Source organism: Marmota monax, unplaced genomic scaffold, assembly GCF_021218885.2.
Source record: "Marmota monax isolate L192 unplaced genomic scaffold, Marmota_monax_Labrador192_F-V1.1 WCK01_AAM20220418_F8-fsc00044, whole genome shotgun sequence".
Taxonomy (NCBI): Eukaryota; Metazoa; Chordata; class Mammalia; order Rodentia; family Sciuridae; genus Marmota; species Marmota monax.
The window spans coordinates 17,439,258-17,439,556 of NW_026695198.1; positions in this window are offsets into that span (position 1 = coordinate 17,439,258).

The following is a 299-nucleotide window of genomic DNA, read 5'->3' on the forward strand; positions in this document are numbered from 1 at the left end:
CCTAATGACGAATTCTAATCATATCTCAAAGGCCCTACCTCTAAACCTGATAGATGGATTGTTTCTACTCTGTTAATGCCTCATAATGGGGATTTAGTTTCAACACATGAAGCTTTGGTGCACACATACCACATCTACAATCCATAGCTAAAGCTTACATGTAATAATCATAAGAGTGGGAAACTACTGAAACAAGGGACTGGAGGTTATGGCGGGATAGAAGGAGGAACTTTATGTTTCAGCAATGCAAGCAGTTTCCCATGGAACTTGGTTATCACCAGGGGTCTCTAACTGATCCA